This window comes from Octopus bimaculoides, chromosome 13 (assembly GCF_046866305.1).
Source record: "Octopus bimaculoides isolate indiv1 chromosome 13, ASM4686630v1, whole genome shotgun sequence".
Classification (NCBI taxonomy): Eukaryota; Metazoa; Mollusca; class Cephalopoda; order Octopoda; family Octopodidae; genus Octopus; species Octopus bimaculoides.
The window spans coordinates 27,740,217-27,762,630 of record NC_142940.1 but is presented as its reverse complement, the minus strand read 5'-3'; the positions used below and the strand labels follow the sequence as shown (position 1 = coordinate 27,762,630).

The following is a 22,414-nucleotide window of genomic DNA, read 5'->3' as shown; positions in this document are numbered from 1 at the left end:
GTTTTATTGAGTGTATAGGGGTGGAGAGAAAGATATATAGGATAGTAAGAGAGGGTGAGGAATGGAGGGAAAAGTGAGAGATAGAGAGAGGGTGGGTGTGTGTGTTTTTGTGTTGGTGTGTGTGTCTGTGTGTGTACGTGTGTATGTACCTGTGTATCTAAAAGGAGTGTCAATGGGAAAGAGAAAAGAAGAAAATCATGTTTATAGCTGGTCAGTTCTTTGAATGGTAAGTTTATTCTTGGCCTTTTTTATGCCAGATATAGTACTATACAAAATACCGAAAGGATCTTCACCTCTTACATCACACATTTCTTCTTACTTCAACGTCAAGATGGTATAATTTCCTGGGAGAGAGATAATTTTTGCGGCTGAAGATAGCTTTACATTGTAGATTATACACATATTCATCATCATCATTATATTATGTTATATTATATTATGTTATATTATATTATACACATGTAGAGCTTGAAACACGTGTACCGCGGAATCCTTTGTAGTTTTGTTGTTATTTTTTTCTTTTGGATTTACAATTTATTCCTTCACCGCAACCACCAGCTGGAATACACAGGTGCTTACAATTGTCAAGTATTACCTCTAATTTTCAATTTACCTACGTATATCTATCTATATATATATATATATATATATATATAAAGATATATACAGTATGGGAGTTTAGTTCACAGGTGATTATATACGCTAGGTAAGTTCTGTAATGAGACGGTAGTTATGGAGCCATTGCAGATTTCTGATGCAGCGGATATATAATTGTTAAATGAGACGTCAAACATTAAGGCAAGTCAAACATCTCATGTCATATACAATATTATTATAGGAAGAATTTCAAAATCTTACAGCTTTTTCTGGAATATTCCCGAGTATTCCTGGAATATTCCTGGAATATTCAGAGATAAATAGGGGGGAAAATGGTAGGCTATATATTAATAAGATGATAACATAGAGGAAGAGAGTAATAGAATAAGGAGATGGAAAGAGAGAATAAAAAGAAGCATAAAAGTTCATAGTTCAACTTTCCAAAGTTATAGGCACCTAAGGCACCACCCATTGCTAAATAGAAACAATATTAAATCTATTTTGAAGATGTAAGTGTATGAACATCAGTTTACATGGCATGTGTATGAGAATATCTGAAAAATCATGTAGAAATTGCCAGAAAACAAATTTTTAAATGAACAACTGAGGCGCAGGAGTGGCTGTGTGGTAAGTAGCTTGCTTACCAACCACATGGTTCTGGGTTCAGTCCCACTGCGTGGCACCTTAGGCAAGTGTCATCTACTATAGCCGACCAAAGCCTTGTGAGTGGATTTGGTAGATGGAAACTGAAAGAAGCCTGTCGCATATATATATATATATGTTTGTGTGTCTGTGTTTGTCCCCCCAACATCGCTTGACAACTGATGCTGGTGTGTTTACGTAACTTAGCGGTTTGGCAAGAAAGACTGATAGAATAAGTACTAGGCTTACAAAGAATATTCCTAGGGTCGATTTGCTCGAATAAAGGTGGTGCTTCAGCATGGCCGCAGTCAAATGACTGAAACAAATAAAAGAAAAAAAGGAAAAGAATAGAACTCATTTTTCTTTGCAAACATCATTTATTTTATAAACTATAACTTTGAAAAATGGCTATTTACAACACAATGAAAGTAAATTACAACATTTAAAAGTTAATAAAAATGAAGACAAAATATACTGGCCAATATACACTGCAAAACTAAGATATTCATTTACTTGATATTTAGGTCACTTATACAGCTGTGCCTATTTGTGACAAAGTTCAACTATCATTCATATCTGCACTTAAAAACTGGTAAATAAGGAGTAATGGTATTCATTTTAGGGTTCAATTTTATGACTTAAAATTTGGGAGATTTGTTAAAAATAAATATATTTAAAATGTGCAGAGATTGGAAAAACACATTAAATGTGAAAAGATATCATCAATAAAATTGTATTTGAAACCACAGATAGGAGTATTACATACTAACCCAGTGAATAAGTAATTTGAATGGAAGACAAAACCATTGTATGCAAAGTTATTCAGCTTATTGTTACCAGTGCATTGCTAAAATAGATTACCTTAGAAAATTGAGGTAACCTGTAAATGGGTTATCTTAATTTTCAATTTGTGCAGACCCAAGATCTGTGGCAGATTCATTGTCAAGAGCTGTCATGTCCAAATTTATTTCTCTTCTCCTTCAGCCACCATTTCTGTCACTGGCAGTCCATTTTCGAGTCACCAACTCAACCTCTGCTTCTGTTGCATTTTTCATAGTCTTGCGAACAGCCCCTGAAATTAATTAATTAGGTTACTTAAAAGTAGTTCTTAATGTGAGAATAACAAATGCACTCACATCCATTTACTCATGTACTATTCACAAAAACAACAATCTACTGGCAGAAATTCCATGGATTTGACTAACTCAACAGTTGAAAACAAATACAAACTGAAAGCTTCACATTCATAAATGTTCACTACTGTTTTATATCAGAACCTACCAAAGCAAGTACAACCACTCCTCCCTCCACACACACAGTCTGGCTAAAACAGCACTCAAAGTGAATATTGATATCATCATATGCCCAGCCTAGGGCCATTTTCAGTCCAACGACTGCAAATCAAAATTAAAAAATGCAGCCATTTTCAATACACTATGAGCAAAGGATAAAATATATACTCAAATGTAAAGCAAAATGTAGAATAATAGCCTTTTTGTCAAGCATCAAAAGCAATTAACAGTGTTCCTGTGGGTTTTTAAAATGAAAATTCAAAGGTTTTCAAAGTTTTCCAAAGGTATTTTCAAGCTAGATTCAAGGAATGTCATGACCACTCCACAAAAAATTCAAGGGTTTCCAAGGACATCCTTCTGATAAAACAAAACTATTTACACTACTTAGGTTCTCAAATCATATTGTTTAAATATCACCTAATCTATTTCCTCAAGTTCATGACTAATGTGTAGCAATGTTTCCACACCAGTGTTGGTTGCCTGTACAAGCAACCAACACTGATGTGGAAACATTGCAAATATGAATTCAGACTAATAGTTTAAGTAGAACAATATTTCTTCTGTAGTATGGGGAGTGGACTGAATATAAAAATTTTAAATATAAAATCCAAAGTTTTCAAGGATTTCTGTGTGTCTGGATAATTTTCAAGGCTTTTACAGGCCTGGAATTTTACTTTTAAAATTCAAGGGCATTCAAGGAATTCAAGGATCAGCAGGAATCCTGATTAAGAAATTGGTAAGGCCTGTAGCATGATTTTCATTTTTAGTGTTGTATGTGGACACAGGCCTACCTGCATGGAGATCTGCCAGCAGTTATCCTCACATATATGATATTCAGTGTCTGAACATAGTGATTAATCACAACACTCTGAAAGTCAAACTAGCATATGTCCATTTTTCAAAGATAATTCTTACATTTTTTCAACAAAACCATACAGATACGGATATTGTAAGAAATGGCTTGATGAGCCACTTCTAAAGATATCCATATCTGTGTGGGTTTGCTGAAAGAGTCCCAAGAAATTTCAAGCTGTAGTAATCTTATACTGGTTTATTTTTTGGCTGTTTTGATCAATGATTTGGGTAAATAGCTAACATAGATCTGAGCTCTTTCAAAATGATATTAGAAAAAAATTGCGTGTTTCACCTCCATAATGCATAAACCTCATAACATTAATGTCAATACAACAGCTTTGTTAATTGGTTGAGTGCTGGAGGTAACTGACATGGTTTTGAAGAAAAGTGAATTATTGGCATGGTATTGGTATCAGCAAAAGATGAGAATTCTGCTGAGATATGATTGGTAGTCGGCTGCACAACACGGTGATAGCTGATCTTGAAAAATGTTTAGAAACAGAAACAGACATGCCCCAAATACAGTTCCACCCAGGATGATTTGTTGAGTCATGCTGACTGTTGATATCTAATAGTTCAGCTTAGAAAACGTTGACAGCACTTCATCCAGTAAGATGAAGTTCCTTATCTGAGTGGCATTATCTCACCTGTGCAAACAGAGCACAGATATCGATGTTGGTTCATATTGAATTGAGTTATTGGATATCGGCAAATGCCAATAATACACATATTGGCTTATTCCTAGGAGATGGCTATTCAATTTTGGGAATTGAATATACAAAGGCTGGTATCTTTGATACTTACTGTGAATCACTGATGAAAGTTTCAACTGGCCAAATGAAAGTTTGTCTTTTTTGCCATACCAGTCATATAACTTGCTTAATTTGCTGGTCAGGACATGGCATAGTATTCTTCACACTGTTTCACTAGTATTTTTACCCCCAAGCACAGCAAGGTAATTAACCTGAAAATGGATAGGTTCTGTCATAAAGTTTTACACACTACAGGCTAAATGACTGATAATACATTAACACTTTATATTATGAGAACACAAAAAAGCACAGCTACCTTTGACAGTTTAGAAAATTTGTCAATCATTCCAAACATATTTGAATTATAAACAATTTTGTTTTAATGACAGAGTCATGAATTTGGGTTGGCAAATATAAGAGTCCAGAAAGATATCCCATCGTTCAATTACATATGGTGCACAACAACAATTTCAGCATCTAGGCTATTTTGTGACAAATAGGATCAAGTTTTGTAAATTGTTTATGCATATGATGGTCACTTGCCACATGATTTAAACCCAATGCAATTGGTTAACTTATCTTATTTTACCAGTAAAACAGAACTTGTAAACCAGAGTATACAAGCACCATGTTACTTTCTGAGGTTTCTGCTGGGACCTTAATCAAATAATCTTTTCAACTGAATATCAGGTTGATGCTCTTAAATATTTTTTAATTACTATACATTAAAAAAAAACCAAATCTGAGGTTATGAGTACTGAGATGAGCACACAATGATGGGTGTGAGTTTCTTGGGAGTGTGTGTGGGATATGGAAATGCACACATGTGAAGAATGGAGGAAGCAATTGTCACATGTAAGTAGACAGATCAGTTAGAGAGGAGCAGAAAGGTTATTAATTAACCAGCAGGTAAAACCACGAAAATGTAAAATGTACAACTTACCATGTTTTGAACCGCACCATCACTTAACTCAGCTTCTAAAACCTCAACATCCTTTTGACGAGAGAAATGAATTGTATCAGGAAGGTTTCTTGTCTCTGAAATGGAGGATGAGGATAGAATATTTTGAATTAGCTGCAGTATAGACTGCAGCATTTCCCTCTGCTGGGACTGTTCCTCTTGAATTTTTTCAATTGTAGTGAATAGTTGCTGATCCTGAAAGAACACAGGTACAAGATTTTCTGGGCAGGGAACACAGACAGGGTCGGGGGAGTGGGTATACTTCTTGCAGAGAAATGGGTGGATAAGGTAATCAAGGTAGCCAGAGTATGCGATAGAATACTTAAGATCAGATTAGTCCTTCACCATGGGTTAGCAACCATTATCTTCGCCTATGCCCCTCAGCCCGGGCTACCCGATGGACAGAAAGACCAATTTTATGACGCCTTCTTGCAGACTACCTCGCCGACGAATGACAGGGACCTTCTCTTTGTGGCTGGTGACTTCAATGGTTATGTTGGACAACATTCAGGGGGCTTCCATGGCGTACATGGAGGCTATGGTTTTGGTTCCCACAATGAGGAGGGAACCAGGCTGCTGGAGTTCTGTGATGCAAATGACATTATGGTTTACAATACTAACTTCAGGAAACCTGCCAGTCACCTAGTCACCTACCGTTCTGGCAGACACACTAGCCAAATTGACTACATCCTCGCCAGAAAAAGGGAAAGATGGCTGCTTATAAATGCCAAAACCTTCCCAGGCGAAGAATGTACCCCACAACATAGACTAGTAGTTAGTGACTTCAGTATCAGGGCTAAGTGGTTGCCCAGAAGATGACCAGCATGGAGGAGAAGGGTCTGGAAGCTCAAAGATCCTATGGATGGACAGAGATTTAGAGACTTATTACTCGAAGTCTTTGATGAAATAGAAGGGGATGTAGCTTCACACGATGTAGAAGACAACTGGAGGTTTCTATTGGACAACCTGCTGAGGGCCACTGACCAGATCTGTGGATGGTACAAAGTCCCCTCTCTCACCAAAATGACGTGGTGGTAGAACAATGATGTTGACAGGGCTATTAGACAAAAGAAACAGACTTGGAAGGACTGGAAGAACGGTGGTAGCAGGAAATTGTATCAGACTGCCAGAAAGGAAGCTAAGCGATAGGTTTATTTAGCCAGAGGGGAAGTAGATAAGAAAAAATTGGCCAATGTTCTGCACCATGAGGATCAAAGATTTGAGGTATTTCGTGTTGCAAGACAGTGTGTGAGAGAGAATCGTGAGGTCGTGGGAGGGAAACGTGTTCGCATGGATGATGGTACGCTTGCACTAAACGAGGCTGCAAAGAAAGAGGTTTGGAGACGCCACCACAAAAGATTGCCCAATAAAAAGAATGAATGTGAGAAAGAGAGTCTGCCGAATGTCGACCCAACAGAGGGACCAGCTATCCAAGTTGACAGTACCATGGTAGATAAAGCAATTAAGAGTATGAAGACAGGGAAAGCCCCCGGCCCATCAGGAATCACTGCAGAGATGCTCAAAATATCTGGCAGTGTCGGCTACAGCCTAGTCACCTGTATTACGAACCAGGTGATACACGAAGGAGTCATACCCAATGACTGGTGTAGCAGCACCATAGTAAACTGCTACAAAGGTAAAGGTAATACTTTAGGTACAAATAATTACAGAGGTATCAAGTAGTTAGATCAGGTAATGAAAGTCATGGAGAGGGTCATAGCCCAACTAATTAGGGAGAGAGTCAGTTTAGATAAGATGCAGTTTGGGTTTGTGCCAGAGAAAAGCACCACTGATGCTATATTTCTGGTAAGACAGTTGCAGGAGAAAAACCTAGCCAAAGATAAACCTCTGTACCTGGCTTTCGTTGACATGGAGAAAGCCTTTGACAGGGTCCCCCGATCTCTTATCTGGTGGTCAATGAGGAAACTAGGGATAGAAGAATGGTTAGTGAGAGCTGTGCGAGCCATGTACAGGGACGCTGTCAGTAAGGTGAGAGTTGGCAATGAGTACAGTGAAGAATTCTGGATAGAGGTAGGAGTCCACCAAGGTTCTGTCCTCAGCCCCCTCCTATTTACCATAGTCCTCCAGGCGATGACAAAGGAATTCAAGACAGGATGCCCCTAGGAGCTCCTCTATGCTGATGACCTTGCACTAATTGCTGAGTCACTATCAGAACTAGAGAAGTTTCAGGTGTGGAAGCAAGGACTAGAATCGAAGGGCCTTAGAGTCAACCTAGCTGAAACCAAAGTTCTAAGTAGGAAGGTAGACAAACCACAAACCCCTTCAGGTAGATGGCCCTGCTCGATCTGTAGAAAAGGCGTGGGTAGAAACTCTATAAGATGTACCCAGTGCAAGCTATGGACACATAAGAGGTGCAGCAATATCAAAGGAAGGTTAACTAGGAAGATAGTTTTTGTATGTGACAGATGTTCAGGAGCAATAAACACTGGAAATGTGCAGAAAACAACTTTGGCTGCATTCCAGGGAGAAAAACTAGACTAAGTTGATAGCTTCCACTATCAAGGGGACCAAGTTAGTAGAGGGGAAGGGTGCACTGAAAGTGTAGTTGCTAGAATAAGAATAGCCTGGGCAAAGTTTAGAGAGCTCTTACCTCTGCTAGTGACAAGGGGCCTCTCTCTCAGAGTAAAAGGCAGACTGTATGACGCATGTGTACGAACAACCATGCTACATGGCAGTGAAACATGGGCCTTGACTGCTGAGGACATGCGCAGGCTTGCAAGGAATGAAGCCAGTATGCTCCGATGTATGTGTAATGTCAGTGTGCATACTAGACAGAGAGAAAAGTTGAACCTAAGAAGGATCAGTTGTGGTGTGCAAGAGAGACGATTGCGCTGATATGGTCATGTGGCGAGAATGGATGAGGATAGCTGTGTGAAAAAGTGCCACACCCTAGCAGTTGAGGGAACCTGTGGAAGAGGTAGGCCCAGGAAGACCTGGGATGAGGTAGTGAAGCACAACCTTCGAACATTGGGCCTCACCGAGGCGATGACTTCTGACCGAGACGTTTGAAAATATGCTGTGCATGAGAAGACCCAGCAAACCAAGTGAGACCTAAATCTAAGGCCTCTGCCAGGGGTGTAGCCAGCCCACTTATGGATACCTTCCTTCATTGGACACTAAACTCTGCTTGCAAAGACCTGTTGGGGCAAGTGAAATCGAAATCGAACTACATTCGATGACTGGCACCCATGCCAACGTCGTCTCCTTCATTAGACACTAAACTCAGCTTGCAAAGACCTGTTGGGGCAAGCGAAAGTGAAATTGTGATGGCACCTGTGCCCAGCGTCGCCTTCCTGGCACTTGTGCCGGTGGCATGTGTAAAGCCATTCAAGCGAGATCGTTGCTAGTTCCGCTGGACTGGCTCCTGTGCAGGTGGCACGTAAAATACACCATTTTGAGTGTGGCTGTTGCCAGTACCGCCTGACTGGCCTCCGTGCCGGTGGCACATAAAAGCACCCACTACACTCTCGGAGTGGTTGGCGTTAGGAAGGGCATCCAGCTGTAGAAACTCTGCCAAATCAGATTGGAGCCTGGTGTAGCCATCTGGTTCACCAGTCCTCAGTCAAATCGTCCAACCCACGCTAGCATGGAAAGCGGACGTTAAACGATGATGATGATGATGATGATGATGAAAAAAGGTAGAGTAGAGTTACAAAATACTTGCTGAGTATACCTCATGACATTAGTAGTTTACAGATATACTGAAAATACACAATCAATAATAATTGCATTTCACATTTGCTTTCTGGAATCGAAGAGATCACTAAACCAACAATCAACTACTGTGGCCTTATATAAGGTCTTGTATAACACTAATATTTATTTGCCTTTTCTAGTTTGCTGTGATTAGGGGTAGGGGTTTCATATTCCAGAAATGGGAATTATGATACCTATTTAACAAGGAAGTGGCACCTTGTTTCAGTATCTCGAGGGCCTTTAGAATAATAAACGACATCAAAGTTAACATTACAGTAATATATTTCTCAAGCTAATACAAGCAAATGAGAAAATGTTGAACATGGAGACAATGCAGCTATCTGAAGCTAAAACTTATGATATCATCACACAAATATCAACAGACCAGTTAGGATGAGTTATACAATCTATTGTTTTTAAGTAATCCTTTTGAAACAAGATAGGTTAAATTGATAAAATTCTTGAAAATGTTTTTTCATTTGACTCTACCTTCATTTACCTGCCAGTTATTTCTTAAGCACTGTAACTATGTATCAGAGTGAAAGCTGACATTTCAAACATAGCTCTCCATGCAATAATCCCAAGAGCTGCTTTCAAGCACAAAATGTTTTATTTTTCCGTTTATAAATAAATTTGAAATCACTTTCCACACACCCTAAAGTATACCAATGATATAATATTGACTTACCATGCAACAACTGCTCAGATTTTCCTGACAAGTTGAGAGGAGCTATATTTGCACTTCTTTCTTTTGGCATATTGTGAATGTCAGTTGGCTGTGGATATCTACTTGGCTATTGAGACAAGTGAGGTTGAGATGCTCTCTCTTTTGGAAACTGAATGACAGGCAGTGGCTTTAGAAGCATCCATCATCATCCTCATCATCTGAGAAAATTAGTTCCCAAAAAAAATAAACGAACATCTAAAAAAGATTCGTTAATTATACTTATTATTAAAGAACTGTCTGTTTGAAATCTGTAGACAGGCTATCTGTAGCTCTCCTAATGATATCTATTTCTGTAGGGTTTCATTAAGAAATTTGAAATATATTTTGAGCTGTGGTAGGTTTATGTTTGTTTTTGGCTACATGCATCAAAACAAATAATCTGTCAAATGTTAATAGCCATCAATTATTAGCTTTAAATGTAAATGCCATAATGTTTGTTGATGCTTAGAAAAAACAATTTTAACATCTTTTTCCATCCCAATTTAACATACCTTAAATTAAACATGTGTCAGTTTGGATTCAAGTTGTGAAAATGGCATGCACTATTCTTCACTGAAACATATGATTCACAATTAATTGTTTAACATTTCTGGAATAAAAGGACATTAAATTTTCCCATACATTATATTGAACTGGCAAAATTTTAAAGCGTTTTTAGTCTTAGTTATGACACTAGATAAATCATGTTTTTTTTTAATCCTAACTTTCGACAGGGATATTGAATTTCCCTGCTTTTGATGTGGAAAATGAAAGGATTGTATTTTGAGTTGCTTCTCCTGCTCCTGCATGAAGCAAAAGGACATTGCATGTCTAACTGCAGTACGACAGCAATCCAGGTGGAGAAAAAGGTGAAAGACCTGAAAGCCAAAACAATAACTTCAGTGGCTCGATGACTGCTGGCTGAGCAAGGAATTTCTGAGCAGATCATATGTGACAATGGAACCCAGGTCACATCTCAGGAATTCAAAAAGCTAGCCAATGAGTATGGGTTCAACATCATAACCTCATCACTACACTACCCCAAAGATCAAGGATTCATAGAAAGACAGGTGTAGACAATCAAGAAAACACTAGTCAAATGCCTGGCACTTCTGTCCTTATGAGCAACACTACTGAGGATTGACATGAAGTTTCCAGCAGATATGCTGAATGGCAGGAAATATAAACCCACCCTATCAACAAAAATCCAACCTCCTATTGACCAGGAAGAGACAAGGGCAAAGCTAGCAGCCTCTCAAAAGCAAGGACAGGAATATTATAACAAACATGCACAGTACTTACCTGAGATACTTGGAGAACAACATGTGCATACTCAAGATCCTATAACCAAAACATGGATCCCAACACAAGTTGTCAGTAGAGCTGAAACTCTTAAGATCATGCATTATACAAACTGAATCTAGTAAGCAACTGAGACGAAACAGGGCCCACATTCGCCCAACACCAAAGCTGCCAAGGATAACATGCACAACACTTGAAGCATCAGTGGCAACACCAACAAGAACTACAACACCCACAGCAGATGACTGCACTTACAGAATGTGTGCTTCCACAGTCATCACCTCAACGGGCACGAACCACCCATTAGCAACCCAACGACATCATGCACATCTCAGACATCAATACAAAATACAACAATTTCTACTAGATGGAAACCCAATATCTTACCACCAATTCGATACTACTAAAAAAAAAAAAAAGTTATAATAAATAAATGAAATAGATAAATAAATGAATTTAAAAAAAAGGTAAATAATAACTAATTCTGCTTAGATTAGGAAGCAGAAAATCATGTGTGTGGGTAGAATAATCTCACGCTTTCTGCTGCAGGATTGAAACCTTTGCTCTGACAATCCACTAGTGCAAGGAAGATTACTTCTATTTTTTTTAATTGCCAAAAGATCTTTTTTTTTAGAAGAATGGATGTTATATGTTTATATGTATGTGTATGTGTTGGTATACATATATATGAATACAGTGGTGGCTCGTAGATAAAATTAGTGGTGGGTGCTGCTTCAGAAAATGTTTAGCCATTGTTTTAATATTGTGTAAAAGGAAACAAACATATAAAAAGAATATTTATACATAAACTTGAATGGTTCGCACTTTAGCCACTGCTGGTTAGTGTGTTTAATTTGTTCACTAAACACCACTGCGAATTCCCCCTTGTTTTTCAAAAATCACCCCCTAAATCATAAAATAAGGGGGGAAAATCTGCCCTATTTTTCAAATCCTGGCAGCAACACTGTAGCTGGAAACAGGATAATAATCTAATTCTACACTCTATCAAATTCAAGAATATAAACACATTTTTAAGCACAACACACATGGAGTCAAAAAGAAACACTACCTTTCACCAGCACACCAGGGTCAGCACTGTGTGAGCCACAGTGCTCTCTCTCCTGGTGTGCAGCTTCCTACCTCGGTCATGTGAGCATGCGCACAACAGCCAAACACCATGTCACTGGAAGCACACAGTTCTATACAAGGATTTTTGTATTTTCTTTATAAACTAGGAGATGGCTACCAATATTAAGCTTAAGGATTATATAATCTTTTCTACTCTAGGTACAAGGCCCGAAATTTTGGGGGAGGGGGCAAGTCAATTAGATCGAACCCAGTATGCAGCTGGCACTTAATTTATTGACTCTGAAAGAATGAAAGGCAAAGTCGACCTCAATGGAATCTAAGGATTCACTGAAATGCTAAGTTACGGGGACCTAAACACACCAACATGGGTTGTCAAGTGGTGGTTGGGGAACAAACACAGACACATACACAAATATATACATTTCTGTCTACCAAATTCACTCACAAGGCTTTGGTCGGCCTAAGGCTATACTAGAAAACAATTGTTCAAGGAGCCCCACAGTGGGACTGAACCCTTGTATGTAAATAAATGAAAATTGAAAGAATTTCTTTTTTAAATGGATGAATTAAAAAAGATTTTTAACTGTTGTTTGGTCAAATTGTAGATCTGTTCAGTTTGGAACACAGATTTTAAAATTAATTTTTTAACTAAACAGTTTGAAACTTTGTATACTGGTGGAATGTCTCATGCAGAACACGGTTCACTTTGAGCATTTTTGACAAAATTTAGTATTTTAGAAATTATTTCATGTTAAAGTTGTCATATTTGGGTAATTTCAACCAATTAATGATGTGTATTCAGTTGAAGAAAGCTACTGTTGTTTGTGATAGTAATCGAAGAGGAACAACTTCTGGGTCATCTCTACTAAATGTCACCACTCTGTTCTTTTGTATGTTGAGCGAAGACAATGCCACCTTTATCCTTTCTTCTTTCTAGTCAGCACCATGCATTCCTACCTTCATGCTTTGATAATGTTATTTTTAATCTAATAAAGACTTTTATATTGACGAAATGTGTTTGTTATGGATTATAGTAAGATAAAATCATGACAATAACAATACATCTCATAGTTGCAAAATAATGCATTTTGAAACTACATAGATGTCAACAACATGTGGACCCGTAGCTCTATTGGTCTTTTAAACACGGTGTGTTTTATGTGTGGATAAAACACCAATGTCAGGCAAATGAATAAATATATGTAAATAATATTTCTTCCTTCTTGGTGTTGATTCTTTGATGTTTACTGGTTACTTGTGTCGGCACAAGAACCAAAAAAAAAAAAAAAAGAAGCGTGTAATATGCAACACAGACAGTAAACAAAAATAAAAAATGGAACAGAGTGGTGACATTTAGTAGCGATGACCTGGAAGTTGTTCTTCAATTACTATCACAAACAGCAGTAGCTTTATTCAACTTAGTACATGTTGTTGAGTGGTTGAAATTACCCAAATACAACAACTTTAACAGGAAATAACTCCTAAAATACCAAGTTTTGTCAAAAATGTTCAATGTAAATCATGTTCTGCATGAGACATTCCACCAATATGCGGTTTCAAACTGTTTAGTTAAAAAAATTAATTAAAAAATCTGTGAGCCAAACTGGACAGATCCCAAATTGTTTCTCCGTTGTTGAAAAGTGGTGGTGTGAGTCGGAGACACATCAGTCAAATAGTTATTTCCTGACTCAATTCACCCCAAAAACATTGTTTTGCAAACAATATGCGAGTTCAATTCCAATGACTCAAACATTGTGAAACTCTGTGGAAATCTCTCAGAAAGGATTGAGTTTTTTACCATGCTCACTTGCCCTGAAAATTATATTAGTAGTACACTTCCCTAATTGTTCAACCAACTGATTACTCACATTCAAAACTAACAGGTGAGATAACTTGCTGGGGCTGCCCGCTGGAGCCTAGCAACAGGTATTTAAAGGGAAATTTGACAAGACAGTCAGTCAGCTGCTGACACTGGTTGATGCTTCATTGAAGAGGCCAGGGAACAGAAGAAAGAAGACATGCACTCAACATCAGAGCTGAAGATACCTCCGAAGGGGGGGGGGGGCACCAAGTCAGAACGGTAGAGGAGTAGGGGCTGAAACCAGACGTGGTTCCTCCTGATGATATCTTGAGCTAACTGGATCCTATAAAGGAGTTGTTGTGGTAGCAGACCACGAAACATGGTTGAAATTCCTTCCTCGTAAAGGACCCGTGCGTACCTCGGTGTGAAATAATTTTTTCCCACAGGTTTTTTTCGAGTGCATTTGTAAGGGTCTAGCTTGACCCTGCTTGAGATTTGAAACTAAATCCACCGGCTTGTTGCTTGTCAAAACGAGCAGGAAATCCTCCACACTAGATGATTGATGAGGAAACACTCCACCCCCTAACACCTGTACTGGTCAAGGAAAGGTCAGTCCTTTGTTTAAGGTTTGACCTACATTACTGACCATAGCTTATATAACAGAAAGAATTTTCTATCTCTTCCACTTATGTGTCAGCTATGACCAAGGAGCAACACCGGCTCTTTTGTGTCAGTTATCTCTTCAGCTGACTTCTAAACCCGCGGTAAGCCACTTTTTTCCGGAAAAGAAAAGGGGGAAGGTTGGTGGAGACTTCGAAGTTTCCCACCAACGGAGTTTTGTTTCGCATTTTTCTTTTCCTGGTTATTTCGCATGCTTTCAACGAATGACATTGAAATCACACGTAAGCAGCTTTTTTTCTCCAGAAAAGAAAAGATTTGGCTGCTATCTCAAGCACACTCTGCGGTGGAGATGGAGTATATGTAATCTGGGTATACCCCCACTTTTAAATTTTTTTAGGCTATGGAGATTCTGATTCTGAAAAAAGATTTTCAAAACTCTCAATTTCAAAATTTCGATTCCCCCCCCACTGGATTTTATATAGATCCACAGGGTAAACCTAACCCTAACTCAAACCCTAACCCTAACCCTGACCCTAACCCTAACCCTAAACCTAACCCTAACACTAGTTTTGTGAGATTTGGCTGTTATTTCTAGCATGTAAATAGCCTGCTTGGTGGGGGGGGGATTGAAATTTTTCAAAAAAATTTTTTTCAGAATCGGAATCTCCATAGCCTAAAAGTGGTCCATCTCTACCGAAGCATGCGAAATAATCTGAAAGAAAAAAAATCCGCGAACGGGTCCTTTACGAAATATTTACCGATAAATTGTCAGTTACCAAAACCTGTTACATTGTTCCTTACGCACATTCAAGCGGATAACTATGCTAGCATGTATCTCTCCACTGTAATATTAAAATAACCGATTCGTAGATACGTTGACTCCGCCTCCTTTATCCATGCTATATAGAAATCCAAATGTACTTTTATGCCTGTCACAAATATAAGTGATCACGCAAGTTTCTATCACCCAAGAAAAACTTCTTTCTCTCTCCCGCTTCTCCTCTCAGTGTTTCTTTTTATCTCTGTTTTTCGCCATTGCCAGGTGTTATTTTGAAACTAGTCGCGAGAATCAACATGGACGCTATTCTAACAATTCTTCTGCTATTCACAGGTAATTAACTATGTTCTTTTTTTTTCTTTAAAAGCATTCGCTCGTTACACTGAAAATGTTAAGAGTTACATTTAGTTTTTTTCTATTTAAACTTTATGAATTCTAAATTAATGTTATTTTCCAATTTAATCTGAAGTGTTGCAGGTCTCTCTTTATTAAGTAGCTCTACGATGTTTATATAATGTAGTTTGATCATTATTCGGTAAATTTTCAAGGTAAATTTTCAGATTAACACCGGCACGATTTTCACTAAGGTGTTAGGGTTAGTGTTTTAGGGTTAGGGTTACGGACGGAATTGACTATTTTTTTTGTTGTCATTACTATATATTCTTAAACATTTGGCGTATGCAGTCATCTTCATAGCACCTTATTTTTACTCTTTTATTTGTTTTAGTCATTTGACTGCGGCCATGCTAGAGCACCGCCTTTAGTCGAACAAATCGACTCCAGGACTCCTCCTTTGTAAGTCTAGTACTTATTGGATCGGAATCTATTGCCGAACCGCTAAGTAACGAGGGCGTAAACAGACAAACATACACACATCTGTATATATATATATATATGTGTGTGTGTGTGTGTGTGTGTAACAGTATCGATCATATTATAGTGTTGTGTAGTCGATGTGTCACCCATTGTAACGATAAGTATTATTTACCAATTGTACTGGTTATAAGATGAACGATGAAGATGATCAACATTTTTATAGAAATATTTATTTACCGTTACTTGCATAGTTGCCATACCACGACGGGTAGGTTAGTGTAATAGTATAACAGTTTGTACGTAAAGCATACAAGGTAAAGAATTTCGGCCTGTATCTGTATGTACACTTTCTCATAGTAGTAGATATATATATATATATATATATACGTATAGGGAGAGAATTTACAAAAAAAAACAAAAGACGAAGACAAGTGGTGTAGACAACAAACAGATGTATTAGTATAACGCTCGGGAAGTGAAAAAGTCTTTACCGTTTCGAGCCTACGCACCTCGACAGAAAGAAACAAGGAGAGAAAATAAAGAATGTATAGTGGCTAGCGATCTATCATGCCGAATGCCGGAGAGGACGAGCTTCTTTCAGTTTCCGTCTACCAAATCCACTAACAAGGTTTTGGTTGGCCTGAGGTTATAGTAGAAGACACTTACCCAAGATGCCCGGCAGTGGGACTGAACCCGGAACCATGTAGTTGGTAAGCAATCTACTTACCACACAGCCACTCCTGCACCTGGAGAATCTCTGGAAGATTTAAAACGAAAAAAGAAAAGAGAGAAAAGAAAGAAAAAAAGAATTAATGTATTTTTAAAATTCTGTCCACTTCAGTTCGTCTTAACTTTCAAGAAAATGGATATTTTTTTTATGAAATTCTCTACAAATATACCTCGGACTACGTAGATTCTGAGAACATATGAATTTTATTATTGGGAACCGTTCCCCACTCGAGGGTGTTTTGAAAAAAGTCGTCCCTATTTGTTTCACTTTCTCCGTTTTGTGCGTTTGTGCATCTGTAGATTTCTACCACTCGCACACACACACATACATATATGTAATTAAAAAAGTTTAAACGGGGATTTATCTTGTTTACTATAGAGATTATGTAACAAATTATACTTTATACTTCTATATTTAACTGTGCGTGTATATTATTTATTTTTGCTTCTGGTGTCTTCTGCCTTTCTGTTAGAAACATTGGCGCTTCTTTAGGAGCGCACCTCTCCAAGAAAATGACGTCTAATTTCTAAAAAAAAGATTATGAAAATGGGAAATATATCCAAAATAAATGAAGTGTGCGAAAAATTAGGAAGATTCGGCACTGTCATGCTATTGGCTGTCAGAAGTGAAAGTGCTCACAATTTTCAACAGAGAGAATTTATCAAAATAGAAAACAAATGAAGTTTGAAGTTTAAAAATAATAGGATCGACCACTCACGACTAGCTAGCACGGACGCGAGTACCCTCTACGAAAAAGATTGTGAGACGGTCTTACAATTCGCAGACGATATTGGCGGGCCCCTTGTATCATTAATAGTATCTGACTGGTAAAAGTAAGTTATCGTCCAACGTGTTTGTTTATATTCGCGAGTGCCCGTTTTGCGTTTGTTTTATTTTTTTAATATAAAATATTTAAAAACAGATGAATCTTCCTAATTTTTTGCACACTTCATTTATTTTGGATATATTTCCCATTTCCGTAACTTTTTTGACAAGTAAGCGTCATTTTCTTGGAGAGGTGCGCTTCTACAGAAGCGCCGAAATGTTTACCTGGGTATTTACTTAAAGTGAAAAAAAGATCGCACGCAACAGATAAGTCGTATTATGTACACATTTCTGTGCATCAAACCTGTAGCTGTTATTTTTAGCATAACGAGTTTTCTGGTGAGGGTTTCATTTGCCTTCATTGCCCGTTCTTCAGTAGAAATCTACGGATGCACAAAGCGAAACAAATATGGACGACTTGTTCCGAAATACCCCCGAGTGGGGGACAGTTCTCAAAAATAACCCCCAATTGTTTTCCCCCCAAATTATTATATTCTCGGAATCTACATAGTCCGAGGTATGTTTGTGGAGAATTTCATTAAAAAATATCCATTTTCTTTAAAGTTAAGACTAATTGAAGTGGACGCCGGAGAATTTTCCGAAATTCCCCACCCTACCTCCTCCTAATACACTTTCGCCCAAAAGTTTTGTATATTCGGAATCTACATGGTATAACACATATTCGTAGAAAATTTCATTAAAAAATATCCATTTTTCTGAAAGTTATGATCATCCAAAGTCAGTGGCTGGGGTGCAGAAATCGGCGGAGGTAAAGACATTAGACCGCACCCACTTAGGGATATTTTAAAAAAATCTTTTTTTTTACAGGAACCCACTATATCGAGTGCGGAGATTCCGAATCTGCAAAAAAAAATCTGCATTTCAAAATTTAAATTCCATCCCCACCTAAATTTCTTAAATTTTCACTTTTTAAGAATTTTTTTTTTTTTTTTTTGCGAAATACGTGAAAAATACGGAGATTATGATTCTGAAAAAAAAATTCTATAAAATTTCAATTTTTCAAAAAAAAAAAAGAAAAATGAAATAAACACCCCCTCCCCCCGCTCTATGACAAGAAGTGAAATTAAAGTGTTTTCTCTTAATGTTTTCATGACGAACATAACCCAACATGTTATGGTCATGGTCTTTTGGAATTAAGAGAGGTATATAAAAATTAAATTTTTTGCACACACGCATGCAAAAATACGTATTTAGAAAGTTGATCCTCGATTTGGCTGTTGTTTCTAGCTTGTCAGATTTCCGAAATGATGGCATTACTGTACAACATGGATCCCATCGGTCGATATAAAATTCTCCGAATCTTTCCCAACAAGTTTTCTAGGGTAAAATGAACGTGTAGATTACAAAAAAACATATTAAAAGACAGGGCAAACTAACCGTTTCAGAGATATTCGCATTTTAGGAGTGTTCCAAGTACAATTTGTGAAGGAAATTGTTCGGAGACCTTGGATGAGGTGTAAGTACCTAGAACCAGTATATGGTGAGATATCTGTTCATCAAGTCTATTCCGAATCATGCTGAGCATCTCCATTGCTTTCTTATGGAGAGCAGCTAACTGTACCCAGGACCCTCTTAAAAATGTGGATATATTTGAAACGGTAAGCTTGCTCTATTTTTTTGTTACTTTTTTTGTAATATACGTGCGAAGACCTGTTGAGGCAAGTGAAATCGAAATCAATTCGACAACTGGCACCCATGCTAATGTCTCCTTCATTGGACACTAAACTCGGCTTGCGAAGACCTGTTGGGGCAAGTGAAAGTGAATCGTGATGGCACCTGTACCAGTGGAGTGCTAAGAGCACTGACCGAGCGTGATCGTTGCCAGAGCAGCTGTCTGGCTTCCGTGCCAGTGGCATGTAAATAGCACCGTTTGAGCGTGATCGTTACCAGCGTCGCCTTCCTGGCACAGGAAAAGACATTTGAGCAAAGTTGTTGCCAGTGCTGCTGGACTGGCTCCTGTGCAGGTGGCATGTAAAATACACCATTTTCAGCACGGCCGTTGCTAGTACTGCTTGACTGGCCTTCGTGCCGGTGGCACGTAAAAGCACCCACTACACTCGGAGTGGTTGGCATTAGGAAGGGCATCCAGCTGTAGAAACTCTGCCAAATCAAATTTGAGCCTGGTGTAGCCATCTGGTTCGCCAGTCCTCAGTCAAATCGTCCAACCCATGCTAGCATGGAAAGCAGACGTTGAACAATGATGATGATGATGTTTATTTTACCGTAGAACATTGAACTAAGGTAAAGCGCATGCACACTGGTTAGAGTTAGGGTATATATGTGTATATGTATATATGTGTATATATATATATATGTGTGTGTGTATATATGTGGGTGTGTGTGTATATATATATATATATATATATATATGTGTGTGGGGGTGTATGTATATATATGTGTGTGTGTGTATATATTAGGGTGATGCAAAATAACTTATTTCATACACCCCTCTAATTTTATTTAAGAGACCTTCTAATTTTATTTAATTTAGTGCAAAAGCTGAACATGCAAAATTTCAGCACAATTGAAGACATTTTAGAGGTTGCTACCATCCACTGAACATTTTGTATATTGTTATTTTTCAGTTTGTATTTATTGTGCATTTTCTGTCTCCTTGCCATCTACTGGCCCTGACATACAACTGTTTAAGAGATTCAAAGCAAAGTGGGTGGAAATTGGCAAGAACAATTACCAAACAGCAAAAGACAGATGCTGAAGAAATGATTCAAATTGCTCAAGCTCAGCTTAATGAACAGCAGCCTCATGATGACTACAAGGAATTGCTTGAGCTAACGCTCATTTTCCTCAGTAGTACCTACCAAGTCAGGAAACCGCTTTAAAGCACCTGGTGGTTATCAGAGAGCACAATGGGTGGCCAAGCTAATTTACTGCATTAAAATTTGGATGTTTAAATCTCAGTTTAAACTGAGAGAGGAAAAAAGACTTAGAGATGTTTACTGCTTTTCAGCTGCGATATACATCAGATCGTGATACCTGACACCCATACCCTCATGCACCCCCACTTCAGATTTGCATTTTGTGCTAAGTCTGCAGCTCTACAAGCAAAAGGATGACAAAATTGCAGGTGCTGCACTCAATAAGTCTTTGGGACATTTGTGGTACCTCTCTGAGGAGCTTGTGGCACTTGCATCTTTTGATTCAGCTGTTTCACATGAGATAAAAGACAAAATGAAACATACTCTGTAGAAACCAGTTGACTCAAAACCGGGCAAATGAGTATCAATAAATCTTGAAGCAGCTGAAACAACTGCAGGATTTCATTACTGCCAACGCAAAAAGATTTCTTGAAATCTTGGAGGTGCCCTACACTTTTCTTGAAAAGAATGTTGAAGAATGGAATGATGATGAAAGTTATGTGAATGCAAGAGATATTGCATATGGACTCAAAGTGGTAAACGATATTGCATACGGCCGATGGAGGAATACAGCAAACTGATAACCAATGACGAAGAGCAGAAACAATGCCATCTTCAAATTGTTAAAAGTTACAGATCGTCACCTTCAAACAAAAAGAAAACATTACTCTTCGCAATAAAAAAAAATAGACTGACATAAGTGGTTATGATGTGCCAACTGGGGAAACTTCCACATAAAAGAAGTTAACGCGATATTCACTGTACCTCACTGCGTACAATAGCTTAGAATGTCATGGCTTTTTTAATAAAACTAGGTTAATTAGGTACATATCAAACCTATTCCAGCGGGAATATCTACAAAATAATATTTTTGAGCACAAACTGAGGTCTCTATATCTGTGTGTGTGTGTGTGTGTGTGTGTGTGTGTGTGTGTGTGTGTGTGTGTGTGTGTGTGTGTGTGTGTGTGTGTGTGTGTATATATATATACATATATATATATATGTATATATATATATGTGTGTGTGTCTGTATATGTGTGTGTGTGTGTCTGTAAATGTGTGTGTGTGTGTCTGTAAATGTGTGTGTGTGTGTCTATATATGTGTCTGTGTGTCTATATATGTGTGTGTGTATATATATATGTGTGTATGTATAACTATATATATAATTAAATGTGTATAACTGTGTATATACAGATATGTGGATATATATATAGGTATGTGTGGGCATGCATTTGTGAATATATATGTATTTTTATATATACATGTAGGTATATATGTGGATATATATATATACATATACATGTAGGTATATAGTGGATAGACACATACATATACATGTAGGTATATAGGTGGATATATACATACACATTCATGAAGGTATATAAGTGGATAGATGCATACACATACATGTAGGTATATATGTGGGTAGATGCATACACATACATAGGTATATATGTGGGTAGATGCATACACATACATAGGTATATATGTGGGTAGACACATACACATACATGTAGGTATATATGTGGGTAGATACATACACATACATGTGGGTATATAGGTGGATAGATGCATGCACATACATGTAGATATACATGTATGTATGTGTATGTGGATATGTAGATATACATGTAGGTATGTGTATGTGTATCATCATCATCATCATCGTTTAACGTCCGCTTTCCATGCTAGCATGGGTTGGACGATTTGACTGAGGACTGGTGCAACCGGATGGCTACACCAGGCTCCAATCCAATTTGGCAGAGTTTCTACAGCTGGATGCCCTTCCTAACGCCAACCACTCAGAGAGTGTAGTGGGTGCTTTTACGTGTCACCCGCACAAAAACGGCCACGCTCGAAATGGTGTCTTTTATGTGCCACCCACACAAGGGCCAGTCCAGGGGCACTGGCAACGATCTCACTCGAAAACCCTACAAGGCCAGTCAGGCGGTACTGGCAACGGTCATGCTCAGGATGGTACATCTTATGTGCCACCCGCACAAGAGCCAGTCCAGGGGCACTGGCAATGATC

The 22,414-nt window shown here is 38.1% G+C and overlaps 2 long non-coding RNA genes across 13 annotated transcripts; one reads left to right on the top strand and one right to left on the bottom strand.

Annotated features, from left to right (window-relative positions):
* Nucleotides 1-200: 200 nt before the first annotated feature.
* LOC106875346 (uncharacterized) lies at nt 201-18,140 on the bottom strand. 12 transcript variants are annotated; one of them, XR_016243989.1, is made up of 8 exons: nt 17,378-18,140; nt 16,596-16,686; nt 11,212-11,227; nt 9,505-9,701; nt 5,082-5,294; nt 4,191-4,350; nt 2,101-2,311; nt 201-1,555 (listed from the first exon to the last, which is right to left on the bottom strand). It is a non-coding gene; the product is annotated as an uncharacterized LOC106875346 (long non-coding RNA). The 12 variants fall into 12 exon arrangements; XR_016243990.1 differs by lacking the exon at nt 11,212-11,227; XR_016243997.1 differs by lacking the exon at nt 9,505-9,701 and having other exon boundaries at nt 5,082-5,176; nt 17,378-18,120.
* On the top strand, nt 14,241-16,349 carry LOC149132851 (uncharacterized). The gene is made up of 2 exons (XR_016244000.1): nt 14,241-14,478; nt 15,378-16,349. It is a non-coding gene; the product is annotated as an uncharacterized LOC149132851 (long non-coding RNA).
* Nucleotides 18,141-22,414: the final 4,274 nt, after the last annotated feature.